The sequence below is a fragment of the Sus scrofa genome, chromosome 8, assembly GCF_000003025.6.
Source record: "Sus scrofa isolate TJ Tabasco breed Duroc chromosome 8, Sscrofa11.1, whole genome shotgun sequence".
Taxonomy (NCBI): Eukaryota; Metazoa; Chordata; class Mammalia; order Artiodactyla; family Suidae; genus Sus; species Sus scrofa.
Window position 1 is genome coordinate 88,059,358 of NC_010450.4, and position 16,525 is coordinate 88,075,882.

The following is a 16,525-nucleotide window of genomic DNA, read 5'->3' on the forward strand; positions in this document are numbered from 1 at the left end:
TACATAGAATTCCTCTATATAAAAGTGAGAAAGGTGAAGGGGTCTGAGGTCCATCCAGGGGCCATCCCTTGGCTTCCTGGAAAGTTCCAGAGATACCCTAGGTCTCTGTGGGAGGTGGGTGGGTCGGGAACCGTTGCATTAAACTGGGTTCTCTAAGGCCCAAATTCCAAGCCACTCTGTGCTGTTTCTACGTAAATAAAGCTGGTGATGAGGAATCTAATTTAGGAAACAAATGTGTAAGGAAGGGTGTGGAAATCTGAGTAGGTCTAGGTAAATAGAAATAAGGAGGATAGAGAGGCTGAGCCTTCTGAGGATGCTGAGGTAGAGAGGTGGCAACTGTGTCAAGCTGACCACCCCTCAGTGGTCCCATGCAAGGGGTGAATGTGAGTCTTATAATGGAGAGGCTGGCTCCTGGGCTTGTCTTGAAATAGGAATGAGGGGCAGAGGGGGAGCTGGGAGAGGGAGAGGGAGAGAGGAATGTGCCAGCCTGCACTCCCTGGGTCTGGTGGGCAGGAAATGAGGCAGAGCCGCTGGGAGCCCATGATGGGTAGCATGGAGGGGAATTTCCTGTCCTTGCAGTGCATCCCCTTACATTGAGTCGGTTTGGAAGTCCCAATCTGCAAACCACAGGGGCTGAGTCTAGACTCTAAATCGGATATTTCTGACTTGATTGTCTTTGGTGTCTGTGAAACGCTTAAGCACTGACTGAGAAGAAGAATCCTAGTTTTTACTTAGGCCAGTAGAGCATAGGTCCTGCTATGGCCTTTGGGCAGATGGCTTTTTACTTCATCTATAAATGAGATAAAAAACACCCATATGTATGTATTTTTGCTTTTCTTTTCTTACAGGATGACTAAAAGTGAAGTGTTCTTTTCCTGTTGTTGTGAAGGCTGCTGTCTAGTTGAGTTGCTTCTCTAGCGAGAACAGTCAGTGTCATTAATTTTTTTCTCCGTGTGGGCTGAGGAACACGAAGCTGACTTGATTGATCACATTGCCACTTCAAAACAGGAGCCTTCAGAGCCAGGTGGGTGAGTGGGTTGGTGAAACCCTTCGGAGAGTTAATGCATTTGTGTAGTCATCACAGCATCACCTCTCAGTAGATGGATTACATTTTGGATCAGCTCGTGTGTGAGAGGCTGGGTAACATCAGGGTGGAAATAGAGTGATGCAGTGAAACTAAAGGGAGAGAATGAGTTGCCCTCAGCCACACTGCAGCCATCATTGTGAGATGGGCTGCGTTCGGCTGCTCACTTGAAAGTGAGGTGTGATGTGATGCCTGGGGGAGGAAGCAGGATGGAAAAGGGATTGAAAATCCTGACATGTAAGAAAGAGATCCAAGACCAAGTGTATTTCATGGCAAAAGAGAAATTCTACTTTGGTGTGTGTCCTAGTTTTTATCTTCAATTCTTTTTCATTTTTTTTTTTAAATGGCATATCCACAATGTATGGAGTCTTCAGGCCAGGGATTGAATCTGGGCCACAGATGGGACCTACACTGCAGTTGCGGCAGTACCAGATCCTTTGACCCATTGTGCCGAGCTGGGGATTGAACATGCACCTATGCAGTGACCTGAGCTGTTGCAGTTGGATGCTTAACCTGCTGTGCCATAGCAGGAACTCCTGTCTTCACTTCTTAAAAGGCTGTTGAAGGGAGGGCTATGGAGTATTCTGTATGGCTTCTGAGGAAAAATTGGAGGCTCTTTGGCTCCACTGAAGGGTGAAATGTTAAATGGAATGGGTAGCATCTTATGGAAGTGAATTTCTGCTCATGCGGTGCTTTGTGGGAAATATGTGTTCTGGGACGTATTTGGTCTGGATGACCTCCAGAGGCTGTCAGACAATGATTCCATCACATTTCATGAATTTCCTTCCTATCTCCTGTAACAACTCAGGAACAATTTCTGGCCTTGCTGAAACTAGATACCCTGCTGTGGACAGAATCTAGTTACCTGTGGCAGTGGAGTCATATAGAATTGGCTTTTTTTTTTCCCTTTAAGAAATAAGAATATTAAAAACCTCAGTTTCTATGTCATCGTGGTACAGGAGAAGAACAGAACTCAGACTCTAGAGTAGGATCCTAGCTCAAACATTTTCTTGAGGTGTGATCTTGGGCAAAACGTCCGTTTTTTAAACTAGGAAATTGGGAGTTCGCGTTGTGATACAGCAGGAGTGAATCTGACTAGTGACCAGGAGGTTGTGGGCTCAATCCCTGGCCTCGCTCAGTGGGATAAGGATTCGATGTTGCTGTGCAACGTGGTGTAGGTTGCAGACGTGGCTTAGATCCTGCATTGCTGTGGCTGTGGCCAGCAGCTGTAGCTTCGATTTGACCCCTAGCCTGGGAGTCTCCATATGCTGCAGCTGTGGCCCTAAAAAAAACAAAACGAAAAAACCAACTATGAAATTGGAGCTAATGCTATTCCCTTTGCTTGGTTAATAGAAGCGGTAAATGAGATGATGCAGGTACAGTGCCCAAGATAGGGTCTGGTACATAGTAGTCACTCAATAAATGGATTGATTTCCATTTATTTCCTTTAGTTTCCCAGACAACTAAAATAGAAGAGTTGGGCTATAATAAAAGTAAACTACAGGTCAATATCCCTGATAAATATAAATACAAAAATTCTCAGCAAAACTGAATTCAAAAGTACATCAAAAGGATTATACATTATGAGTCAAGTGGGATTCACCCTTGAGATACAAAGGTGGTTCAACTCATGCAGATCAGTAAATGTGATTCATCCTCTTAAGAGGATGAAAGATAAAAATCATACTATCATATTTCTGAGGTAATAGGCCATGAGGCTTCTTAGTGTCTGCCCTTCACTTGGGGTAAATGCAGGTCATAGACCCAAGACCCATGAGAGGGCCAGATGAATGGTGGGGCCAAGGAGTACTGGATGCCAGTGTGTGGGTAGTTCAAACTTGAACAAGGGTATCCTTCCCTGGATCCATTTGCCTCCAAGCAGTGTGTGTGTGTGTGTGTGTGTGTGTGTGTGTGTGTGTGTATACACATATGTTTTCCTTCTGCTTCTCCTAGGCTCCCGCTGTTTATAACATATTTTCTTCTAGTCCAGTGTCTCTCGAACTCCACCATGAATACACATCTCCTGAGAATCTTGCAAAAATACTGATTCAGCATATTCATGGAGGGGCCTGGGATTATGCATTTCTAACAAGCTCCCAGATGGTGTTAAAGCTGCTGTGTATGGACTACACTTTGGGTGGAAAAGTTTTAGTCCATGACAACTGCCTGCAGAAACCCTCTGAAGACATCTCCAATTGGGTGATGACATTGGAGTTCTGCCTGCTTCTCCAATTCTGCCAGCATTCGTGGAAAATGCTTCCTTCCTTTTTTTTTTTTTTTTTTTTTTTTTTTTTGCTAAGACCCATTTTTTTATGAGTACTGTGTCTCTCTATTTCTCCAAAGATGAGGTCTACCTGCAATCTATAAAGCCCATATTTGGGCTTCTTAGAGCAACGCATCTTTTTCTCAGAGTGGTGCTAACACAGCTGGTGGTGAAGCCCTAAGTACAAACCTGTTTTAGGAAAGAAATTCATCTTGTTAGAGGGAGCTGAGTACTTACAAGGCAGATAACGTTCTGCAGCTTGCTGAATTGATGAAGAGAGGCACCGGGATTTAGACTTACCTATTTTTCATTCTTTGAATGAAGTCTATCTTCTGAATTACATGAACCATGTGAAGCAGGGAAAGAGAGCTATGGTTCTGGAAACAAAAACAGAGTTCTTATCTTTTAATACAGGAGAGAATGCCTCAGGATATTATTATTTGTGATTTATGGGGTGTACAGCAATATGACCAGTGTCTCACCACGGCAGACAGAGTACTCTGACCCTCTGCCTTTGATGAACTCTGTAGCTTCCCTGGGGCAATTTTCCACTGTAGAATAGCTGCTGCATCACAAAATTTTGCCCTAAAAAAATCATACTGAATGAGCTGCTGGGAACTTGGTTTCTCTTTTCAGTCTTACTACCAACTTACTCTGGCTTTATCCAAATTCCTTCCATCTTCTGACCTGTTAGTAAGTCAGGTCAGTCACACTTGCTATCATTATTTCACCTTGGGATGTTTATTAGCTAAATTAGTCTGAAACATTTGTGAAGACTCTTTTTTTCCTTCTGAAAGTATATCGGATGCCACTGACAAGATCAAACTATGTAATGAATAAAACCACCTAAACAAACTGAACAGAGGAGACGACCAGACCTCCCTTTGTAAGAAAGGCATGAAAGAGAAGGCAAGTTTCCTCCCTCATTCCTTCCTTTTCTTCTTTCCTTCTGTTTTTTTTTAAACTTTATTTTGAAATAATTTCAGATTTATAGAAAAGTTGCAAGAATTATTTAAAGATTGCCCAAATGTTAATATTTTTAAACCACATTTGCTCTCATTCTCTCTATTTCTATCTGTATTATCTATGGTTTTTTCCTGACCCAACTGAGACTAAGTGGAAGACTTTATGCTTAAATACTTCAGTGAGTAATATTCCAAGGATGGACTTACCCATAATATGGTTATCAGGGTCAAGAATTAAACTGACAATGCTATTAAACCTATGGACTTCATTCACATTTTGTCAGTTGTCTTATTATGTTCTTTATAGTAAGACAAAAATTAATTCTCTTTAGTCCAGATCCAGATCAGGCTTATTTTGTGTTATATATAGTTGTCCTGTTTCTTGTCTCATTAACCTGGAGCATCAGCTTAATCTCTCTGTCTTTCATAGTGAAGGTAAATTCTTTTTAAAATTGAAATATAGAAGTTTCCTTGTAACACAGCTGGTTAAGTATCTGGCATTTTCACTACTGTGGCTCTGGTCACTGCTGTGGCTCTGGTTACTGCTGTGGTGTGGGTTTAATCCCTGGCCTGGGTGCTTCCACATGCAGTGGGTGTGACCAAAAAAAAAAAAAAAAAAAAAGACTGATATACAGTTAAAATGCAAAATTGGGTTAGTTTCAGGTTTACCACATAATTATTTGACATTTGCATACATTATGAAATAAATTTAGTCTGTCCCCCATACAAAGCTATTACAATATTATTGACCATGTTTATGCTGTATATTACCTTCCTTAGGCTTATTTGTTATGTAAGTGGAGGTTTGTACCTATTTCACCCACTCTTCACATCCCCTTCCCTTCTGACAACTACCTGTTTGTTCTCTGTGTCTATGAATCTGTTTTCATTTGTTTAGTTTGTTTTGCTCTTTAGATATTACGTTTAAGTGAGATCATGGTATTTGTCTTTGTCTGACTTATTTCACTTAGCCTAATACTCTTTACATTCATGCTTACTTTTGCAAATGGCAAAATTTCTTTTTAAATTAGTTAATTGATTAATTAATTTTTTAGGGCTGCACTTGTGGCATATGGAAGTTCCCAGGCTACGGGTTGAATCGGAGCTATAGCTGCCAGTGTATGCCGTAGCCACAGCAACGCAGGATCCAAGCCATGACAGTGTCTGCGACTTACACCACAGCTCAGGGCAATGCCAGATCCTTAACCCACTGAGAAAGGCCAGGGATCGAACCCGTGTCCTCATGGATACCAGTCACGTTTGTTAATTGCTAAGCCACGATGGGAACTCCAAAATTTCTTTTTTCAAATGGCTATTATTCCATTGTGTGTGTGGGTATATGTATATATATATAAATATACATACACGCATATACACATATGCACATTATATATACACATACACAGATACACACATATATATGTGTGTTTGTGTATGATCATCATACACATATGGGTATATATATATATGTGTGTATATATGTGTATGTTGGACACTTAAACTGCTTCCATACCTTAGATATAAATAGTACTGCAGTGAACATTGGAGTGTACTTTTCAAATTAGGGTTTTTGTTTTCTTTGAGTAAATACTCAGATGTGAAATTGCTGGATCATATGTTCTATTTTTAATTTTTTGGGGGAACATTCCTACCGTTTTTCATAATGGCTATGCCAATTTACAGTCCTACCAACAGAGCCGAGGGTTCTCTTTTCTCCACATCCTTGCCAACATATGTTATTTGTTGTCTTTTTGATAATAGCCATTCTGATGTTGTTTTTATTTTCATTTTCCTGATGATTACTGATATTGATCATCTTTTTATGTACCTGTTGACCATCTGTATGTCTCCTTTGGAAAAGTGTCTATTCACATCCTCTGTCCATTTTTTGAATTGGGTTGTTTGTATTTTTGATGTTGAGTTGTATGTGTTCTTTGCATATTTTGAATATATATGGTGGAGGCATATGTATTATCAGATATATCATTTGTAAATATCTTCTATTTAGTAGGTGGCTTTTTTGTTTTGTTTATAGTTTACTTTGTTTGCAAAAGCTTTTTAGTTTGACATAATTCTATTTGTTTATTTTTGCTTTCGATTTGCTTGCCTGAGAATACAGATCCAAAAAATATTCCTAAGGTTGATGTCAAAGAGTGTACTGCCTATATTTTCTTCTAGAAGTTTTATGGTTTCAGGCCTTACATTTAAATATTTAATCCATTTTGTGTTTATGTTTGTATATGGTATATAAGAAAATAGTCCAATTCAGTTCTTTTGCATGGCTGCAGTTCAGTTTTCCCAATATCATTTACTGAAGAAGCTCCCCACCCCCCGCCTCACCTGTGGCATATGGAAATTCCTGGGCCAGGGATTGAACTCATACCGTAGCAGTGACAACATCAGATCCTTAACCTGCTGAGCCACCGTGGAACTCCCATGAAGAAGTTGTCTTTTCTTCACTGCTTTCCTTGTTTTAGGACAATTGACCATATAAGCCTGGGTTTATTTCTGGGCTCTGTGTTTTGTTCTATTGATCTATGTATCTGTCATTGTGACAGAACCATAGTGGTTTGATTACTGTAGCTTTGTAGTATAGTTTGAGGTCAGGGAGCATGATAACTCCTCTTTGCTCTTCTTTCTCAAAATTGTTTCAGCTATTTGAGGTCTTTTGTGTTTCCATACAAATTTTAGGACTATTTGTTCTATTTCTATAAAATATATCATTGGTATTTTGATAGAGATCACATTGAATCTGTAGGTTGCTTTGAATAGTATTGTTATTTTAATAATATTGATTCTTCTAGTACATGAACATGGTATTTCTTTCTGTTTGTGTTCACTTTGGTTTCTTGCATCAGTGTCCTATAGTTTTCTGGGTATAGGCCTTTTACTTCCTTGGTAAGCTTATTGCTAGGTATTTATCTTTTTAATGTGATTATAAATGCAATTGTTTTCTTAATTTCTTTTTTCCTCTTATTTTTTTTTTATTCTTGGTATATAGAAATACAACAGATTTCTGTATATTAATTTTGTTATTTCTTTTTCTTTTTTTTTTAGGGCTGCACATGCGGCATATGGAGGGTCTCAGGCTAAGGGTTGAATCAGAGCTGCAGCTGCTGGCCTATGCCACAGCCACAGCAACGCCAGATCCAAACTGCGTCTGCAGGCTACACTACAGCTCATGGCAATGCTGGATCCTTAACCCACAGAGTGAGGACAGGGATCAAACCTGCATCCTCATGGATATTAGTCAGATTTGTTTCTGCTGAGTCACAGTGGGAACTCCTATATATTAATTTTATATTCTGCAACTTTGTCATATTCATTTATTAGTTCTAATTTTTTTTTTGGTGTCTTCTTTAGGATTTTCTATATAAAGTATCATGTCATCTGCAAACAGTGACAGTTTTTCCTTCTTCCTTTCCAGTTTGGATTCCTTTTATTTCTTTTTCTTGTCTGACTGCTGTGCCTAGGACTTCCAGTATTACGTTAAATAAAAATAGTGAGAGTGAACATCTTTGTTTTATTCTTGATCTCAGAGGAAATGCTTTCAGCTTTTCACCATTGAGTATGTTGGGTGTAGGTTTGTCATATATGGCTTTTATTATGTTGAGGTATCTTGCCTTTAAATCCATTTTGTTGAGAGATTTAAAAAAAATTTTTTTTTGGTCATAAATGGATGTTGAATTTTGTCAAAATTTATTTTCTGCATCATTTAATTTTAATTTAGATCATCATTTAATTTTTATTCTTCAATTTTGTTAGTGTGGTCTGTCGCATTGGTTGACTTGTGGATACTGAAATAACATTGCATCTGTGGAATAAATCCCATTTAATTATAGTGTATAATCCTTTTGATATATTGTTCAGTTCAGTTTGTTAATATTTTCTTGAGGATTTTTGCATTTATGTTCATCACTGATACTGGCCTTTAAATTCTTTCTTTCTTTTTTTTTTTTTGTGGTGTCATATGGTTTTAGTATCAGGGTGATGCTGACCTCATTGAGTTCAGAAAAAATCTTCCTCTGCAGTTTTTGGAATTGTTTGAAAAGGGTAAGTGTTAACTCTTCCTGAAATGCTTGGTAAAATTAATCTCCGAAGCCATCTGGTCCTGGACTTTTTATGTTGTGACTTTTTAAATTACTGATTCAATTTCATTACTGGTGATTAGTCTGTTTATATTTTCTGTTTCTTCTTGATTAAGTCTGGGGAGATTGTACATTTCTAAGAATTCATCCATTTCTATTAGGTTACCCATTTTATCATCATAACTTCTTTTTCATTTCTGATTTTATTTATTTGAGCCCTCTCTTTCTTTTTTTTTCTTGATGAGTCTGATTAAAAGTTTATTAATTTTATTTATTTTTTCAAAGAACCATCTCTTAGTTTCATTAATCTTTTCTATTGTTTTTTAAAATCTATATTTCATGAATTTATGTTCTGATCTTTATGATTTCTTTCCTTTGACTAACTTTGGGTTTTGTTTGATCTTTTTCTAGTTCCTTTAGGTTTAAGGTTAGATTGTTTATTTGAGATTTCTCTTGCTTTTTGAGGTAAGATTGTATCACTATGAACTTCCCTCTTAGAACCACTTTTGGTATGCCCCATAGATTTTGGATTGCTGTGTTTCCATTTTTATTTGTCTCTGGTAGTTTTTGATTTCTTCAATGACCCATTGGTTGTTTAATAGCATGTTATTTATCCTCTAATTGTGTTTTTTGCAGTTCCCCTCCCTCCCCATAGTTGATTTCAAGTCTTATGACAGTATGGTCAAAAAAGATTCTTGATGTGATTTCAATCTTAAAAATATACTGAGACTTGTTTTGTGGCCCAGAATATGAACTATCCTGGAGAATGTTCTATGTGCTCCTGAAAAGAATGTGGATTCTGCTACTTTTGGATGGAATGTTCTAAATGGATATATTAAATCCATCTGGTCTAATGTTTTGTTTAAGACCAGTGTTTATTTATTGATTTTTTTTTTTGTCTGGATGATCTATCTATTGATGTAGGTAGGATGTTAAAGTCCCTTAATATTATTGTGTTACTGTCAGGTCCCCCTTTATGTTTGTTAATATTTGCTTTATGTATTTAGGTGCTCCTATGTTAGGTGCACATATATATACAATTGTTATCATCTTGTTTAATTGACCCCTTTATCTTATGTAATGTCTTTGGTTCTTATTATAGTCTTTGTTTTAAAGTCTATTGTGTCTGATATAAGTGTTACTCTTACAGCTTTCTTTTTGTTTCCATTTTCATGGAATACCTTTTCCCACCCCCTCACTTTCAGTATGTGTGTGTTTTTAGATCTGAAGTGAGTCACCTATAGGTAACATATATAGGGATTGTGTTTTTAAAATCTGGTCAGCCCATATCTTTTTATTGGAGTATTTAGTCCATGTGCTGATAGGTATGTACTTATTGCCATTTTACTAATTGTTTTCTGCTTGTTTTTGTAGTTCTCTTTTCTTATTTTTTCTTCATTTCTCTCTTCCTTTGTGATAAGATAACTATCTTTGGTGTTATGTTTGGAATCTTTTCTCTTTTTGTGCATATATCTATTTTATGTTTTTGGTTTATTGTTACCATTAAGCTCATGATAACAACATATATCTGTATTTAATAATTTTAAGTTGATATTATATTAAGTTCAAACATATTCTAATCATCCTACATTTTTGCTACCTTCACCCTTATGTTTACTATTTTGACTTCCTATTTTTAATGTCTTTTTGTTTTGTGTATCCCTCAACTACTTATTGTGGAAATAGATGATTTTACTACTTTGGTCTCTTAAGAGAAGGTAATTTTTTTCATTTTAAAAGTTTTATTGAGGTATAGTTGATTTACACTGTTGCAATAGAGAAGGTATATTCTTGACTGTAAGAGATTTTGTAGAATTTGGATGAACAAATATTACTTTAACAAGCAACCATAGAAGTCAGCTAGAAAGTCTCAAGGTAGATTTCTGAGAATATTAAAATTAGTTTTCAAAGTTATAAAAATAAGACATAATCATTATAAAATTAAAATAATACACAGTGAATCATTATAAAGAGAGTTAGCCCTTTAGTCTCACTTCTCCTGAGGAATACATACCATTTGATATTTTTGTATATTTTTTCAGATCTTTTACTATGCTTATAAAATATATACACTGATAGCTTGAGTTTTTGTGTTTTAATAAAAATGAGGTTATGCCATGTGTATTATTGTAAATGTTCTTCAAAAAAAAATAGTGTGTCATTGGCTCTTTCTCTGTTAAATCTGTGAGGGTTGACTTTTGACATCCCTGCTTGGAAAACCTGAATCTCAGAGTCTTCCATCTTGCTTTTTGTGGTAGCTTTGGTTTACTGATAAACTTGGAAGTGGCCTTGTGCATTGGAAGAGATTATTCCCTGTACAAGCACACAAGTAGGGTTTGGGGAACAAACTCTTTATTTGGATTCTTGGTCCTTTCTGCCCTTCTCTTTCATGGTGCCCTCAGATACTTAGTTTTTGTCTCCTCCTGGAGGATGTCATTAGGGTGGCTGCAGCCTGGGAAGACTTGATCACAACTTCGGTAGTAGAGCTTTATATTACATATTATACAGGTGCAATGTTGACCCATTTCAAAGATCAAAATGAAATATGAAAAAAAAGATTTAAAATGACTCTTTAAATTCATTAAAATCTATCTCATTTGCACTGAGACTAGAATTCACAATTATATGACATCCCTCCCCCAACACCTACCTCTCAGTGCCCACACATGCAAGCATGCATTTTGTACAAATTTTTGTGATCACATATCTAGGCATCATCCCCATGGGTGTTAATTTCTAACCGTTTAGATACTCTTTTATCTGTAGCCCAGATTAGAAGTGCAGCTGTTCTCCAGTCTTAGACATATTTGCTTGATCTTGGAATGACATTAGGGGGTTTCTTGCAACCGTTTTGCTGAGATCATTAGGAAAATCAGTCCTAAAGATTGGTTTAGGCTGTTTTTTCTTTGTTTCTTCAGTGAACATTCTCTGACTTTTATGACCTTTAACTTTATTCATTCTTTGCTTATCCTGACCTCATGGTGCCTTTAAACCCCAGAGGGCAACTAGACAGTGATGATCCAAGTTATTTATGGGCTTGATGGTTGTATTAGTGGTTTTCCCATTTCGCCTCTCTTACTGAAGCCTTTAACCTGAAAGTACTTTGGAACAAGGTCTCTTTTCCTATAACTGCCTTCTTGCACTTGTTGGGCAAAATCAGAGGAGTGATTGAGTCCTCAACACCCTTATGGCACTGCAGAGTAATAACATTTATCACACTTCTTGTTTAAGCCCTTTAGAGAATGACATTTCACAGTGTAATTTTGCTTCACAGATTTTTCCCCTGTGAGTTTTAACTTTCAGGGTAGAATTCTCTCTTATGACTTCACCTTTTTCCTGTTTTGTGTATCGGTGAGAAGTTGTGCAAATCAGCCTCCTCTCAGCATAGCAGATGGAATCAGGTCATGCTCCCCAATACCCTTCACCTCGAGATTCCTGATGGTTTCTTCCTTATTTGTCGTGAGCAGGCCCAAATTGCCTCACCTCTAGCTGCCCTTTCTACTTTATGAAACAAGCAACTAATAGCAACCCAGCTCTAAAAATTCCGGATGACCTGCATTTTGCTCTTTTTATTATCCCTTAAGAAATGTCTCAGTAATTGAAATCTAGAGTAACAGAGTTTTGTGATCTTGTCATTTAGCGTTTTACTTATGTTTGGTTCATTTATACTGTGCCTTTAAACCCCAAGTGGTCAAAGTCTGCCTAAGGGACCTAAAGAAATGAAACCAAGAATATTGTCATGAATTCAAAGGCAAGAAGTTAAGCAGAGGTCTTTGTGCCCACGGCTGTCTGAGAGTCAGAAGGAGGAAAAGGAGGAGAGGAATGCAGCAGCAGAGAGAGGCGAAACAGCTATCTCAAGATTTATGCTGCATGCTACACTTTATTTATTTATGGGGACATGGGTATCTGTTTTTGTCCCTCCATGGTAATTTATCAGTGAGTTCATCTTGATTTAGTGGTGCACAGAGGACCCCCACTGCTAATTCCCCTTTATTTCCTATATTTCTTTTACCTTAATTCATAAAGCTTCAGCGTTGCTACTTCCTCTATCATCCATCTGTATTTCATTGCGAGTCCAACTCATTTTGATCTATCGTGTGAGCCCTCTTTCCCCACCTCTTTGTCCTCTTTTCACAGATTGCATTCCTCGGTATTGACATTTCAGTCATTTGATTTATCCTAACATGTTCCCCGATGCCAACCAGATCATAATTCTCTAGCATCACTTCAAGACCTTCCTGGTTATTTCCCTTGGCTCCTAGTATTTGTGGATCAGCACCTAAGAGACTTACTGATGATTTGTCTCCTCTTTTAGGTTTCTCTTGGCTTAGATCCAAACCACAGGTGGTCACTTAGAAGGCCTGAGGATATCAGGAATTTTGTGAAACGGAAGCTTTGTTCTGCTCGGTAGCAATTGCTAGGGTGTTCTATCACAAGCATTGGCACAGAAGGGCCATTTTTGGGATTGCTTTAAACAGAAGAATTCTACGAGTTTTTATAAATCAAATACCATCTACATAATTTCCTTGGGAGCTTCTAGATGGGGAGAGTTGGATTAGCAGTTTTTGAAGTGGATTCTCTTCTAAAAAGAGGAACACACCTATAAGAAACTCATGTTAATTTTGGTTGGGAGGGTGTCAAATGCTTTTTTCCGTGTGTTATTTATTTTTATTGGTTCTATATTTGTAGAATCTAAGCCACACATGCATACACAGACACATACATATATATGACAGAGAGACATGAGAGAGAGAAAGAGAAAAAATTTTCCCTTTGTGCATTCTCATGATGTTGGCATAAAATACTGAATGCTGCATTATAATGAGAACTTCTTTTACACTAGTGACATCAGTTTCTTCTGTCAGACAAGAGAGAGCTGTGCAGAATTCTTTTTTCTGATCTTATTTTACCTTTCTTTAAACTATTTCTATGATTCTGCATGGAGAGAGGTTTTGCGCCTTTTATGTGATATATTAGATAGTATATTCGGAAAAGTAGCCTTGTCTTTAAATTGAGTATAATCCAGGAATTTCTCTTTATAACTTAAAATTATAATGCCATGAAGGGCACTCATAATCCTCTATTCTGTTGCTTTACTCTGTAAAGCATGTGGGGCTGGGGTCTTTCAGGGCTGTTTGAGTTGGGGTCTTTGATGTTGATAAAAGACTTTCTGCTACCCCCTCTCCCCCCACACTGAGGATACATTAACCATAAGACACTGTGGTGTCTACTTTGCCATCATTCCCTCCTCTGTAAAATGAAGAAGTTCAATGGATCTCCCAGTCCTAAAATCAGATTAAAAATGGGCTTCTAGTGTAGCTGGAGGGATTTGGGGAACTATGAGGAAGAATTTCGTGATGCCGAGGATGTCAAATTGCTTGAATGGTTGTATAATCGCATTCTCAACAGACTTTAAAAAATATTTTAGTCTCCGTCAGATATCTGAAGGCAGAGGAAGGAACCCTTTGGGGTTAGGCCCATTACTCAGTTCTATAGCAGAGGAAACCATAGCAGGTAATACCAGTTTGTAATTTCTGATAATGGTACATGGATTTCTGCCCAGTATTAATGTTCTGTTGATTAAAAAACATTCTTGGAGTCCTGTGAAATGAATTGAAGCTGATAGGATGACTAACAAATAACAGCAAAGCAGTAATAACCAAAAAATGTCAGGAGAAAGAAGCAGGGAGAAAAAATCCTAACAAAGAATATATGTTTAACATAAAAGGGAACTAATAAAAAAATCAAATTAATTTACTTAAAAAAATCCATTTTTTTGAAAAGGAACAAAAATTACAAAAAGAGGAAAAGAATTAAAACCTCGTCTTTGGACAAGAGATACCATGGGTCAGATTTGAGGGCACAAAGGGAAAAAATAGCATTAATATTATTTTTTTTCAAGACATCAGTAAATAGAAGTCATAGGGAAATGTGATGTGTGTGTCCCAAAGGTACACATTACTTATCTGGCACCAGGATTAAAAATAATACATGTGTACTTGTTGGAATTGCCAACAAGTAGGGTGGAGTAGCGGAAACATTTGTTACATTTAGAATTTTTATGTATTCCCCAATCCTTACCATTTGGCTTTATGGAGTAATATAACAAATTTAATTATCCTATTATAATAGTATACACACTCTTTTTTTGGTCTTTTTGTGGCTGCACTCGTGGCATATGGAGGTTCCCAGGCTAGGGATCTAATCAGAGCTGTAGCTGCCGGCCTACACCACAGCCACAGCAATGAGGGAGCTGAGCCGTATTTTCGACCTACACCACAGCTCAGGTCAATACTGGATCCTTAACCCACTGAGCAAGGCTGAAGATTGAACCCATGTCCTCATGGACACTAGCATGAGCTCCATAAAGCGAAGTTACACTCTGAAATTAGGAATATGCTGTAGGCATTGACTGAAAATGCATACGGTGATGGCCTTTAATAAGAATGGAAGACAAGATTTAAAAACAGAACAGACTCCTGAGTGTTGATCTGTGGCTTCTCCTCAAAAAGTCTTCTCACAGGCTTTTTTTTAAAGCTGAGAGAGAAGTACTGATTTACCATTTATATAAGGAGCATAATTTATCTGCACTGATTAAAATGATCAGTATGCAGTGACAGCTCTTTATATTCCAGGTAAATGCTTCCTTTGTGCTTTCAGATGAGAATTTCTGACGTGATGTGGGAAAAGCTGAAGAAGTCAGTCTTTGGGGTGTGTTTTTTATCCAGGAGGTGACTTGAGATGGATTAATGGCAAATCACAATAAATTATTTATCAGGTAATAGGTGTGATAATTGTTCTTATTTATCATCTGTATAACTTGCCTTGTTCTCCTGTCATGCTTTCAATCAAACCCTCCCCAAAGATTTGCTGGTTAAAATATACAGCCAAAAGGTCATTCCAACAATTTTTACTCATAATGGCACACTGATTATCTCCTAATTGAAAAATGTAAACTAGGGTCTCTGTAAGTAATGCGAGTGACCCGTGCATTTCTAACACAATGAGGACAGTCATTCTGTTCCTCATTCATTTTACCACAGGGAACAGCACAATTTTCAGTAATTTTGATGGTCTCCTGCATTAATTGGAAATAACTTTTTTTGTTTTCTACAGAGAAGGGAAAAAAAAAAAAAACCCCATACACCCCAATTTGCTGAAAAACTACAGATGTAAAATACCACTATCTACTGTCCCGCTGGCAGCTAATCCATTGAAGCTTAATTGTAATTATCCACCAGGTCTGGAGCCAGAGAGGAATACTGATTACTGCTATGTGTGTTTCCATGGGCAAGACTGTGTATTGAGCCTGTTGCAAAGTTTCAAGTAAATTTATTTCTACCAGCAGCTGTAATGGATCATTGGTCATGGACTATTTCTGGACTTGGTGCTATGGGAGAAAATAATTCCAACTTATTCATGCAGAATTTCTCAAAAGGTTTCCAGTGTAGCAAAAGGAGACTGACAGCCACTCAAGTACTCCACACTCTTATATCAGAGGTACCTGTGGTCCAGGTGGCCCTGGCTTATTTTGCTATGGTTTACCTCTTCACCCAGAAGTCCATTCTCAGCCAGACAGCCCAGTTAAGGGTTTCCCAAACTTCCTTAGTGGAAACAGAGGCTTCCATGAACAAAGAGTCTATACCCTTCTCTGTGTCTCTCCCCTCCCTCTCTCTCCTCCTCTCTTCCCCCCCTCACTTGTTTTGGGTATGACCTCAAGGTTGTGGCTCAGATAGGACTCTCCCCTAATGCCCTGTTTCTCTCTGACATGCATCCTGTCACAGCAGGGCAGGATGCTCTGATGTGACTTTCCGAACCTTGTCTCATCCACATGTCTGTTCCTTCCAGCCGGCCTACTTCTCCTGTATGATCTGGGGATTTTCACATGTTTGCGATGGAGCGCCATCTTTCTGAAGTTGCTCAGCACCCCTCACAGCTTCCATCCACAGGGCTCCCACAGATGCCCTGACCGTACCCTTCCACACCCACTTGCTCTGTTCTTGTTATCTCTGCTCCAGCCCCCCTTACCTCTTCTCATATTTTCATATCTCTGCACTGCTCTCTTCAGATCCCTTGAATTGTTCTTTTATTCCCATTCTTGACCTTGTCCTTGGAAACTATTCAA

At 38.0% G+C, this 16,525-nt stretch overlaps 1 long non-coding RNA gene across 3 annotated transcripts in view; it reads left to right on the plus strand.

Moving 5' to 3' along the window:
• Nucleotides 1-16,525, plus strand: part of LOC110262153 — a 253,923-nt gene that overhangs the window by 13,114 nt on the left and 224,284 nt on the right. For all 3 annotated transcript variants that reach the window (XR_002346780.1, XR_002346779.1, XR_002346781.1), the window contains one exon: nucleotides 849-1,024. This is a non-coding gene — a long non-coding RNA (uncharacterized LOC110262153). The remainder of the gene's footprint in view (nucleotides 1-848; nucleotides 1,025-16,525) is intronic.